Source organism: Onychomys torridus, chromosome 11 (genome assembly GCF_903995425.1).
Source record: "Onychomys torridus chromosome 11, mOncTor1.1, whole genome shotgun sequence".
Classification (NCBI taxonomy): domain Eukaryota; kingdom Metazoa; phylum Chordata; class Mammalia; order Rodentia; family Cricetidae; genus Onychomys; species Onychomys torridus.
Genome location: NC_050453.1, coordinates 20,443,320 through 20,456,287, shown reverse-complemented (window position 1 = coordinate 20,456,287; position 12,968 = coordinate 20,443,320). Strand labels below are relative to the sequence as shown.

Here is a 12,968-nt window from a genome sequence, read left to right as displayed (position 1 = left end):
GCTATATATTTCCTTATTATAGATTTTTTTCATGGACATTTTACAAAGGTTGAGTGGCACAGCACTTTGGTCACCACTGGAATTTCTAAAAAACATTAAGCCTACACCTACCATATAATCCAGGCACTTATGAAGAGAGAGGAATCTATTTCTGTGAGGAAATTGGTATTCATATGTTGGTAGTGACTATATAGTATATACAGCAATCCAGATATCCAGCAGAAGATGAAAGGTAAAGGAACTGAGATGGAGTCGTGCAATGCAATGGGACTCAGGGAAAGAAAGGGATGGGCCAGAGAGATATTTTCATCGTTAAGTGTTGAGTGCTTCTTGTGCATGCACAAGGATCTGACTTGGATCCTGAGAAAGCAGCATTAAAGAAACGACCAAATAAAGCTGGGTATGACTGTGCAAGGCTGTGATCCCAGCACTGGGCACCAGAGACAGTAGGCTCCTGGAGCTTGCCTGTTGGCCAGGCTAGCCAAATTGAGCCCTAGCTTGATCCAGTGAGAGATCCTGTCTCAACAGACATGGTTGAGAGTGACTGAGGAAGACCCTCACATTGACCTCTGACTGCCACCAACATGCATAAACACTTGAAGCCATATACATGTGCACATACATATGCATGCAAGATAGACAAGTATGAACTCTGAACGCACAGCAGCGCAAGGGACTCTCAAAACAACAACCCTAAATGAAAGAAACCAGACATACTAGATGATTCCATTTGTACAAAATTCTAGTACTGAGTTGTGACAGGAGGAACCAAAGTTGCCAGAAGAAACTTCTGGAGTGATGACAATGTTCAATATTGTAACTATGGTAATGTTTGTCAAAATTATACCCTTTAAACTTTTGCCTATTTCCAGTTGGTTGTTGATTGGCTCCTGATAGTACTGGAAAGTACATGAATGCCTGACCACTGTGTTCTTACAGTTCATTGATAATCCCTTACAAGTTTTGGTCACCTCTTAATAAGAGGGCCAGTTCATTTGTGAATGCATAGCAGACAATGACCCACTGCTGTTCTCTGCAGGGGCTCTCTACAGTGCCTTCCTCACGAGGAGATGTGGTTGGCAAAACAGTTCTGCTTTACAGTTTCACTTTCCCCAAGAAGTGATAATGTCAGGTGAATATGATTTAATCAGGTATTTGGACATCATGTCACAAGTCCTTTTTGAATGAAGACAATACCTACTTTGATAAAAGGTACCTGGACATAACCACCTGGACAGAATATACTAATCTTCTTGCTGCATTTTAATACAAAATCACCACTCCACCTGGTTTAGTACATTCTTACAAACGGAATCTGACTGGGGTGTGAGCAGGAAATGGTTCCTACATTAAAGGACTCCCGTAGCTATGCTAAATATCTCCCCGTTACCAATTTCAATTGTATAGTATTTCATGATTGAGGTAACAAGATGGCTCAGTGGGTCAAGGTGCTTGCTGCCAAGCCTAACAACGTGAGTTCAATCCCCAGGAATCCCATGATGAAAGGAGAGAACTGACTTCTGAAAGTTATCCTCTGACCTCCACATTCAAGCTGTGACATGTACATACACATTTAATTAATTAATAAATTAACATTTAGAATACTTAAGTTATTATCTTTGGTAAGGATGAATTTGACATAGAACTGGTGTATCTTTAAGAGAAACATCTAGACTATTTTTTTCTCTAAAATTTATGGGGAAATTGTTTTTGTATTCTGAATGAAAAAAAATTAAGTTCTTTTCTGTGATATTCTAGTTACACTCAACTTAATGAACAGCATTCTCCACTAAGCAGGTAGAATTGGGCAGAAGACAGAACTCTAGGACAGAAAGTCGGTAAACTTGGGTGTGTCCTAGAGCCTTAGAGATCCGTGTAAACCCATCCTCTGTGAAACAAGAGCCCTTCAAATGGGCCAGTTTCTGAGACTCTGCTAGAGTGAAATTGTTTGATTTGAGCTAGCCTATAGAGAAGGATTCATGTGAATTTCTGGTTTGTCACATATGGTATTTCTTGCCCTTAGATAAACTTTTCCAGAGGTGCTAACTGGGATCTCACATGGCATGACCAAATCCCCCCCCCCCCCCGTTTTCAACCTGGGGAAATTGAAATTACAGGTTTTTATTTGAGCACCAAAGGACTAGGGGAGCCAAATGGCAGTGCTGCCCACTCCCATCAATCCTCTCATTGTGGAGACATGCTGACTGCCAAGACCAGCTACCTACGTCAGCATGGCCACTTGGAACTGGCTGGATCAAGTGGGGAGTCCAATTACACCCACAGGGCCCCGTGAGGATTTTGGCACCTTTTGATCCAAGATGAACCTGACACTGGACTAGTGACAAATCAGCATCTTCTTTCTGTTCTCTTGTCCTTGTTAATTTTAATTGTAGCTGGGATAGTTCGATATATTTACAAAGATAAAAGGAATCCTGGGAAAAAATTTAAATTTAAAAATGGTGTCATCTGGATATTGAGGTAAACCTATGATTTAGTCCTGGGCAAACCATGTTGCACAGAGCTGGTAGAAGAATGTGTAGTGTGCTCCTCTCATTGTCCTATAACCCACTCTGAGTCTGAATTCCAAAGACAACAGTAAAGGAGCTCATATCACCAGACAGGACAGGTTAGACTTTTGGTATTCTAGAAAATTAAACAAGCCTTCACTAGCTTGACAAAATCTACAACAATACATGGGTTCAGTGGTGGGTACCAGCTCACTGATCTAGGTGGTATAAAATCTATCTTGTGGAATATTCCTTTATGCTGTGTGAAGATGCGTCACTGTGACTGGTTTAATAAAGAGCTAATGGCCAACAGCTAGGCAAGCAGAGTTTAGGTGAGACTTCTGGGGACAAAAAGGTCTCAGGGAAGAAGAAAGGCAGAGTTGCCAGCCAGGCCCAGAAGAAGCAGCATGGTCAGTACAGAGTAAAGGTAACTGAGCCATGTAAAAGAACATAGATTTAAAAATATGGGTTAATTTAAGTTATAAGAACTAGTTAGGAACAAGCATAAGCTAAGGCCAAGCATTCATGATTATTAAAAAGTCTCTGTGTGGTTATTTGATTATCTGTAGTGAGACATGGGATTGTATGTACTTTCTTTTCACTTTGATTCACTGTTCCACCTCCTTCGGCCCAAGAATACCTTTTGCTAATCTTGTCAATGAACCTTCCTTGTGCCTCTTGACTGAACTCTTGGTTATGTCTGGGGACAGTGAGGAAAATTTCTGACAGAGGACGCATTATTTGCATGCCCATTCATTTTCCTATTCAGATTTCAGGCAAACTATAAACCCTTGAGAATCATAGCTCTGGTTTGTTGACAAAAACAAAATTAGTTTTATTTTTTTAACTATCCAACCACATGACAAGTCCATAGCCCCAAAGACTGCCAAACAACCCTGGCTGACCTAGGTAATACTGTAGTATAAAACGGGAGGGGCGTGAAGGCAGTCAATGAACCCAAATCTGATTAAAATGAGAAGACTAGTATTTTTATTGAATTCTTTGAAATAAAAACAACTGATTACATGTGATAGGGAATATACAGGAAATTAAAATGATTTCTTCTTAGAGTTTCGTGTTCCTAATTATGATGAAACTACAAGTTTAAGTTCTAAACTGAAGTTTGCTAAATTCTGCCAGTTCCTTTTGCAATAGTTCATGATATTCCTGCTTTCAAATGGAAATGTGCCCCATAGACAGCAGTGTACAGATTATTTTTAAATTTCTGTTTCCTACATTTTATGTATTATTACACACCTTGCTCAATTCTATGTATCCTGTATAACATGCCTTGCTCATTTCTATTCCCCCTTCCCCTTTTTTTGTTATTGTTTTTTATTCAGTGCTTAGACTGGCTTCAAACTCTCTTTGTAGCCAAGATTGGCCATGACCTTATGGTCCTTACCCCTGGGTCTCTGAGTGCTGTAATTATGTACATGTACCACCACACCCAGATTTTTTTACTCTTTAGTGAGCAGGTCAATGAGATGCATATTTGAAACCTTTAGCCAAATTTTTCCAGATTATTCTGTGTCTCTACTTATAGGCAGTGTCAAAGTAGACTGGGTCTTCTTATGTTCTTTTCCTACATCTGCAAAGCAAAGATCTCCTTTTCAATTTAGTTTTAAAACAGTCCCAGCACTGTCAATAACCAAATAAATAGTGGCTCCACTCCTGAAAATGAACAAGGAATTGAGTCAACTATAAAATGATGTCTCCTCAGTTATTTCAACAAAGAGAACTTCTAAAATTGAAAGCATGTTTCTTTTGTCATGTGTCATACAGGAAAAGAAAGAAATCATAATGTGCTCCTAATTTAGATCCCTCTTCTTTACCACAGACATAACTTTCTCTAGAAGTAACACACACAGCTATGATCTGCCACTCATGAGTCCAGAAGAGATTTCTTGCTTTCTGTTTTGGCTACCACCATTTGGGCATTGCAAAGTGATTGGAAGCTGAGTGTGGTGATGCTTGCCTGTAATTCCAACACTTGGGAGTCAGAGACAGGAAGATCAGTTTGTGAGGCTAGCCTGGTCTACACAGAAAATTCTAGGACAGCTAGCCTCCAAATAAGAGTCTATCTCTAATTTAATAAAATTAATTTAATTGTATTGTCTATGTATCTATGCACCTACATAAGTAATGAAGGGAGGTGGGACAATAATTAAACTGTATGTAGTTTGAACACATGTTGCAAACCAAAGCATCATAAAACATATATCCTTGAGAAATTGAAGTGTATAGCATCAGTCTTAAAGGTAAGTTGAAGACATTTGGCAATTCACAAATGGAATAGTAGCAAGTTTTAAACCATAAATTATATATATGTTAATTATATATATTCTATACTTGATATTTTGATTTGATTATTATTCAGTAAGTTTATAGAAATTCACAATGAAAATAAATAGAACGCAGGCTAAATGCACATGAAAAAAGCTACAATTGTAGTCAATTTAACTAAATTAATACCTTGCTTACTAAACACAAAAATATCCGGGAACTTAGTCATCATTTCTTGAGAGTGCATCCTGAGTCTTTATAGACATGTGAACTAACCAGCAAGCCAAAAGCTGGAGTGAGTGTTGCCATGGACAGCTGAGGGGTGACATTTATTCCATTTCCACGACGTTAGAAAGATAAGTGTCTTTTGCTTTGACTGCTCATCTTAGGAAATTGGTGTAGAAGCACTTGATAGGACCCTGGTTAGCCTTGCAGGGGCTTTCTGAACAATGATTCTCATCAGTCTGTCGTATTTCCCAGTCAACTATTTTGTTTTGATTTGTTTCCAATTTGCCTCCACTCAGGCTCCAAGACCTCAATTTTACTGCTGGTGAATGAAATGAAATTGGAATTATTAACAGATGCTATGCCATAAATCTACATGTGCCTCTGCCAAGAGCACACAGCTTTAAGGCTGCTTAAGGAAGTTAATAAGATAATTACCTTTAAAAAGAGATCTTGGGGTTAAGCAGCGGGGCTAACATGGCCATACAGACAGCACCTCACCTGCTCAAGAGGCACATGGCAGCACCTCATTGTCTTTCAGATCATGATCTCTTAAGCACCTTTGTCCAGTCCTACATGAAGTTTAATTAAAATGTAGGTATAGAGACTCAGCATGCCTTAATGAAGGAGAAGCCTCAGGGCAGAGGTTGGGATCTTCATTTTTAAAAATGTTTTAAATTTTATTTTCATTATTTTTTAATTATCTCCCTCTCTCTCTCTCTCTCTCTCTCTCTCTCTCTCTCTCTCTCTCTGTGTGTGTGTGTGTGTGTGTGTGTGTGTGTGTGTGTGCCCACATACACGTGAAGATCAGATGTCAATGCTGAGGTTTTCTTCAATTGCTCTTCCCCTTCATTTCAAGACAACGTTCTCAAGGATCAGGAGCTTGCTGACTGGCTAGACTAGCTGACCAGCAAGCTCCATGGACCCTCCTTTCTCTGCTTCCACAGCTCTAGGATTATGGGTGCAAGCTGCTGTGCCCAGGATTTGACTTGAGTGCTGGGCATCTTCATACGTGCACAGTAGGTACTTTACCAACTGAACCATCTTCACAGCCTCTGCTTTTTGTTCTTGTGGTTTCAGTTTTTTCTTGGCTAAAAGAAAGGGGTGGGGAGGGCTCAAAAATGAAGCTTTGAGCCTAGGGACATGGCTCAGTGGTAGAACTTGTACTGCATTGTTCCACCTCCAACCCTCCATCCTTATAAAGTAGAAGCTTCTGGGTCCCAGTCTACTTGTTAAGTGCCAGATCTTTATTTAAGAATCCCCTATTCCTTGTGTACTTTAAGAGTGGCATTTTGTTCGTTTGACATCCAAAGTGTGTAGTGAGAATCAAATCAGACAAGGAAATTACATAAAAGTGTGTTGTAAGCATAAGCTGTATGCCAGGACTAGGAAGAGGGTGAAACAAGACAGGCATATGAGGTGGTGTGTTTAAGAAGGTCCAGGACACTGTGATGACTGACTTTTGGGGGTGACAAAAGAATGGAAGCCTACAAGCTATTAGTATTGAATGGGTGAAACAGGGACATACAGAGAGCACAATTTCAGGATTAAAACTGAAGTTCTTAGATAGTGAAAGACCCTGCACAGATACTGAGTGGATTCTGTGACAGTCCTCTGCGTGAAGAACACATGGCTGAGTGATCAAAAGAAGGGAGCTTCTCATCAAATAAGCTGCTTCTCAAAATCATTGCTGTGGGATGTTCTGTATGTCAAATATGTTGCTCTGATTGGTTAATAAATAAAACACCAATTGGCCAGTAGCCAGGCAGGAGGTATAGGCTGGACAAGCTGAGAAGAGAATTCTGGGAAGTGGAAGGCTGAGGCAAAGAGACACTGCCAGCTGCCACCATGACAAGCAACATGTAAAGATACCAGTAAGCCACAAGCCATGTGGCAACTTATAGATTAATAGAAATGGATTAATTTAAGATATAAGAACAGTTAGCAAGAAGCCTGCCATGGCCATACAGATTGTAAGCAATATGTCTCTGCATGTTTACTTTATAAGTGGGCTACAGGACTGGGACTGTGGGGCTTGGTGGGAGTTGGAGAGAAACTCTCCAACTACAAATTATTTCTTCACTGGAGCTCACAAAGGAAGGTTTAAAAAAACTTAAATAATTTTAAATCATAGGCCATGCTTAAAAAGGGAGAAATAAAGCAAATCAAACCTATGTAGAATCAGAGCAGAAACCCCTTTCTGAGACTAACTCTAAAGATGGGGATGCATCTGAAACAGCTTAAAGACAAGATTTCTCTGCCTCAACATAACACGGGGATGAGAAGGGCTATGTAAAAAGATGGAATCATCTTCTGAGCATAGAGTTACTTGCTCTCTGAGGACCATCATCTGCCAAGAACAAGGATGCTATTAATACTTGTAAAGCTGCCTGGACTAGAAACCCATCACTAGCAGAAGTGCAAGTCCTTTCTGATCTAAGGTAATTAATATAGTTTGACTTTCTCCTGTTCTCTGCTTAGCAGAAATGGATGCTGACTCCATTTCCTATGAAGGACAAAACAATCTCTAGAGAGACTTTCCAGGGAGTGGCCATAAGTCAATAGTGCTCTTTCTTCTGTGTGCCTCTTCAGTGATTAGTGATTTCTCCAAGTACAGAAACACACCCTGGGTGAAGCTCTGGTACCTGGTGTGGAAGTGTAAGGAAGGAGGTGGGTCCTGGGAGAAGAACAATGAAACAGATTTCTAACCACACCCTCATCAACCAAACAGCAAATATGCAAAGATTGCATGTTGTGGAATATTACTTTAACTAGGCAAAGATATGTTGTATTTGTTTATGTTGCATTTGTTTAACTATGTAAAGATGTGTTGCATTTGTTTAACTATGTAAAAATGTGTTGCATTTGTTTCACCTTGCCTGCCTAAAACATCTGATTGGCCTAATAAAAAGCTGAACAGCCAATAGCTAGGCAGTAGAGAGATAGGTGGGGCTGGAAGGAAGAGAGAATAAGTAGGAGGAGGAATCTAGGCTTGGAGAGGAGAGAAAAGGGGAGAAAGGGAGAGTAACACCAGAGCCCCGCCATCCAGGCAGCTGTCAGCCAGCCAGCCACAGAAGAAGTAGAAAAGTAGGACATAGAGAATGAAAGAAAGGTAAAAATCCCCAAGGCAAAATGTAGATGAAGAGAAATAGGTTAAATTAAGTTATAAGAGCTAGTTGGATAAGATAAGGCCAAGCATTTATAATGAATATTAAGTCTCTTTGTCATGATTTGGGGGGCTGTGGTCCAAGAAAACTTGCTACAGTTGTAGAAAATAGATCAATCAAGTTTCACTTTTGTACCTCTGTTACTTTCTTCAAAGAGATTTGAAAGGTATTTTCTTGCATTATTACAGATAAGATTTTTTTTTTTTTTTTTTTTTACAGCGTCAAGTTCAGAAATGCTAGCTTTAGTTCCTTACCCATCTCTGCTTAAAGACAGTTTTGGTGGAGAAATTACAATGACTCAAGATTCCTAGCTAGACCTAGTCATGGCTGCCCCCTGCCTGCCTATGACTTCAGCTAACCCACAGTGTGTGGCTCACAAGTTCAAGAACAGCTTGGGTTGCAGAGTGAGTTTAGTTCCAGCCTGGGCAATTTGATGTAACCCTGTCTCAAAATAAAAAGTAAAAGGAAGGCTAGGGGTATAGTCCAGTAATGGGTCACTTGCCGAGCATATGTGAGGCTTTGTGTCCAATGTCCAGAAATATCTATTCCCCTCCCCACAACACCAAAAAGATCAATAGTTCTTTCAAGGCTCTAGCCCACCTTCCTTTTTGACTGAAGTAAAATAAAATGGAGAAATGAAAGACCACAGTAAAATAAAGAAAGGGAGGCTCAGGCACTAAAGCAATCAGTGGGGACATTTGAAAATCTATATGGCATATATTACAGATATTTCCAGGTCAAATTAACTGTTCCCTCTATGAGGATAATTTGACTGACTCTACTCTCCAGTACTGATTATGCTTTTCCTGTATTGAATCTATATCTTTCTGAGTCATACAGATCAATACACAAGTGAGAGAACACAGATCAGCAGAAAACTAAGTCATTGAGAAACTTAACACTCAAAGATAATCATTTTTATAATTTACACTATATTTATAAAGATTTATTTCCAGGCTACTTGTTCAGACATACTGAAAATGTCCATTTGTCCACTTTATTTTGTTGTGCTTGCTTTTACATCCGCTTTGGCAGTTCAATTTCTTTCTTTCTTTCTTTCTTTTTTTAAAAGATTAATTTATTTATTATGTATACAGTGTTCTGTCTGCATGTATCCTTCAGGCCAGAAGAAGGCACCAGATCTCATTACCGATGGTTGTGAGCCACCATGTGGTTGCTGGGAATTGAACTCAGGACCTTTGGAAGAGCAAACAGCAGCGCTCTTAACCTCTGAGCCATCTCTCCAGCCCGGCAGTTCAATTTCTATCCTTTGGTCTGACAAGTGGATTTGTTCAAATCGGAGTTGCCAGCACTCAGCCTTATCCTCTCTACCATTTCTAGTTTGATGTCCTTGGCCTAGTGTCTTCGTCTTCAATGGAAGACTAGTGTCCAGCTGCTCTCTGGAACTCACCATATCCTCATGCACAGGAACCTGGAAGAGCCCAGGTTCTCCCAAAGGCATTCTTCACTCAGTGATTAATAGATGAGGATCAACATCTGAACTTGCTCACCTCTAGGCTACAATAAGTATAAGATATGTATTTTGCACTAGTGTTCAGTGCTGTCCCACTGGATTAAGAGAGATTTCTCATTAAGAGAGATTGATGTCTGCTTTGGGGGATGTTCAAATTCTGGTCACTATTAACAGTCACTTTGGCAGCAGAGATTCTGCTGATTCAGAGAAAGAGTGCCTTGTAATTGTTGTTGCAAAAATACTGTGGAAAATTCACCTAGTCAGTGAATGGGTGTACAAAAACACAGCCACAAACCACATAACAATGCTACCCAAAATGACAGACTACAGAGGTGGTATACTACAGTAGTTTCAGAGATGATGATAAAGCTGAAAAACTTCTGTTGCCTAGTGACTGCATCCTGTCAACTGGTTATGTACCTTCTGATTGTGATGAGATGAAACAGACATGCCTAACACTTTTCCAGATGGAAACCAACCTCCAGCCAACCACGACTAAGGGAACAGCAGGAAGAGGAGATGGGAATAATGCAAGAGTTGGAGGGGAGGGATGAGTCCTTTGAAATGCTATTTTTCAGGCATGATATGGCTATTGTGTGCATGAACTTACAGTAACTATAGTTATCTGCACTAGATCTACAAAAGACTAGGACAACCAAGATTCTAGCATAGATGAGAAGGTGCTCTTTGGGCCCCACCCCTCACTGAGAAAATATTGGCAGGTGATATCAACTGGGGGAGGGAAAATTGTTGTTTTGGGGACAATGTGACTACTTAGAGTCGCATGATAGTGCATGGACCCACATCTGTGCACATATAGGTAACACTAACTGGATTTACTGGGTTATTTAAAAAAAAGACACGAAGTCTGGAGGGATCAGCTTGTATATGGGGAGAATAGAAGGTTGATTCGTTCATATTTCATTTTATACTTTTATGATGTTCTCAAGAATAAAGAGAACATTTTAAAAGCTATAACATTTACATTATGGACAGTGAAAAGTACTTGACCATATTGCTGGCCTATGTAGCTACTACATTGTACCTTTAATCATTATTTTAGAGGGTACTTCTAGTTATTTTAAAAAAAAGCAGTTACTGTAATATACTATGTGGGTGTTATATGAACATTTTATTTCTGATTCCCATCAACACACCACATTCAGTGACTGTGTAGGAACATTATAATGCTGGCACAATAACAAAACTGCCTAACAAAGCAATTCGCCAAAACATTCCTATCCATATATAATGCAACACTTTGTTTTTACTTCCTATCTGTTCTGCATTTTATGTATTCATAGGAAGTCAGAGCAGTCACAGACCCATTTACTTATTTACTTATTTATTTAAGAGAAAAGTTATAGGCATTCTGAGTTTAAACTTCTCTCTAGGGTAAGGAGGGTGCAGGCTCATGTAAGGTATTAAAAGTCAAGCCAGTATCTAAATCTATGTTTCCTGACTAGACAATTATTCTTCTACAAAATGATGCTAGTATGTCAGAAATAAATGTGAGTTTGGATGAATGATGGGCTGAATTAAATAAAGCAACCTAAATGTCTCTCCTTAGCAGCAGGATGGTAATATATTCTCTGACTGAAGCTCACACATTATAGAACTCCATATAAACTGTGCTTTTCTCAATGTTCACATTCCCTATATTAAAATATAGCTTGCTGGGTGGTGGTGGCACCCACCTTTAATCCTAGCACTCGAGAAGCAGAGGCAGGTGGATCTCTGTGAGTTTGAGACCAGACTGGTCTACAGAGCAAGTTCCAGGATAGGCTCCAAAGCTACACAGAGAAACCCTGTCTCGAAAAAAAGTTAGCTTAAAGCACACAGTAAACAATTAACTAATAAACTTAAGCAATTATAAAAATCCACTGGAAAAAAAATGCATATGAATGTGATTCCTTCTCTTGAAAGAGTCAAAACTAACCAGAATGGTCTTGTATTGTAGTTAGTGACTTAATATCTATGTTTCCTTCTGATCCTTCTCTCCACCTTCCCGATTCTTTGCAGTCATCCTTCAGCATCTTTGAATTTGCTTGGAGGTGAGTCTCTCTACAGGGCATTGCTTGGGATCTGAGAGTTGTAATTGCCTACCAGCTGACCTTTAGCAGGCTGTACTGGTGGGGCACAGTGATGTGCATAAATGGGCATGGTTCAAGGCAGAGTGTAGTAGGCATTCTGAAAGAGGTGCAAAGTCCTTAGGGAGGATGGAGGAAGGAAAGAGAAATTCTGGCAGAGGGAGAAGCTTGCTGAACAGGTGGCCTTTAAGCTGGGCCTGGAAAGATGGGTAGGATTTCAACAGGCGGATGTTGGGTGGGGGAGGGGTAGACCATAGCAGAGAGCAAGAGGGACACAGGAGAATGCAAGGCTGGCTCCAGTGAGGGGAGGGGATTGGCAGTGAAGTCAGAGGTTGAGGAGATGTTCGTGCAGTGGGATGGAGAAAGATTTTTCCCCCTGAAGGCCCAAGAGTTTCTATTTGGTGAACAGTGTTGTGTGAGCAGGGTAGTATCATAGATCTGCCTTTTAAGAACACTTATCTGAAAATAGAGTTGATCACATTTTTATTTATTTTGAGAGCAAGCATGTAGATACGCACATGCTATAGCATTTGTGTGGAGGTCAGAGGACAAACTGAGGGACTCTGATCTTCCTTTCCACTGTGTGTTTCCCAGGAACCGAACTCAAGTCATCAGGTTTCTCCACCTAGCCATCTTGCTGGTCTATATATTTCTGTTATTGAATGCTTTTCATTTTTCTGTACTCAGCCATTTTATTTTTAACATTTTGAGATGAAGCCTCACTATGCAACTCAGGAATTTCCTAAGTAGCTAGGGTTGGCCTTGAACTTGTGGTTCTCCTACCTCTATCTCCCAAATGCTTGAGATTATAAGTATGTACTGCCAGGGTACTGGTTTCTTAACTGACATCTGCTCAAGGAGAGTTCTCTGGCCATTTATGCTGTTTTCTACAGAGTAACTAATGATGTTTTTAGTATGTACATGTTTAATTTTCATCTCTGCCACTGTCATTGGCTGTATAAGAGCATGGATCATATATTTCCTGTCCATTAGCATCTTCCCAGAGTTTTGCAAAGTAACCAGTATAGAATATTCTATTCATTGGATATTCATTGGATGAAGGAACCGAATGAAATATAGCTAATTTACCTAGAAAGATGTAGTATTGCTTGGAGATATGCTTAGATAAATTATTGAGTGTCTAGCAATAGAGATTGAATGCAGGACTCAACCTTACTGCATGTAAAATATAATCTTACAGTTTTTAGATAGAATTTCC

The 12,968-nt window shown here is 39.8% G+C and overlaps 1 protein-coding gene across 2 annotated transcripts in view; it reads right to left on the bottom strand.

Annotated features, from left to right (window-relative positions):
• Window positions 1–12,968, bottom strand: part of Grem2 (gremlin 2, DAN family BMP antagonist) — a 99,415-nt gene that overhangs the window by 68,813 nt on the left and 17,634 nt on the right. The gene's annotated exons all lie outside the window — the stretch shown is intronic.